Source organism: Taurulus bubalis (genome assembly GCF_910589615.1).
Source record: "Taurulus bubalis genome assembly, chromosome: 16".
NCBI classification, from domain to species: domain Eukaryota; kingdom Metazoa; phylum Chordata; class Actinopteri; order Perciformes; family Cottidae; genus Taurulus; species Taurulus bubalis.
The window spans coordinates 22,755,530-22,755,899 of record NC_136604.1 but is presented as its reverse complement, the minus strand read 5'-3'; positions in this window follow the sequence as shown (position 1 = coordinate 22,755,899).

Sequence of the window (370 nt, the reverse complement as noted above, 5' to 3'; positions counted from 1 at the left end):
ACAACAGAATGTTTGTTTTTGTTTTTCTTTCTTCATCCTCCGTCACTTAATCCAGCTGAGATAACACTGATAGATCAATACATCAATCAATATATGCTGCGGCGTTTGCTGTGAATCCCTCCAGTGTGTAAACTAGCGTATAAAGAGAGTCGATGACGTCATAGAAATCCTTGAATGTTTGTTTCCAGTGGTGGAATAAAACTAATTATATTAATTAAATTGCTACATTTGACATGTACTTAAATAGAATACTTCTGTTTCACTTCACATTTTAGAGGGACACATTTCACTTTTATACTGCACAACGCTTCTTTATTCAATGAAACATGAAATATGTATATAATATGATGCAGTACTATCCTACTAATGT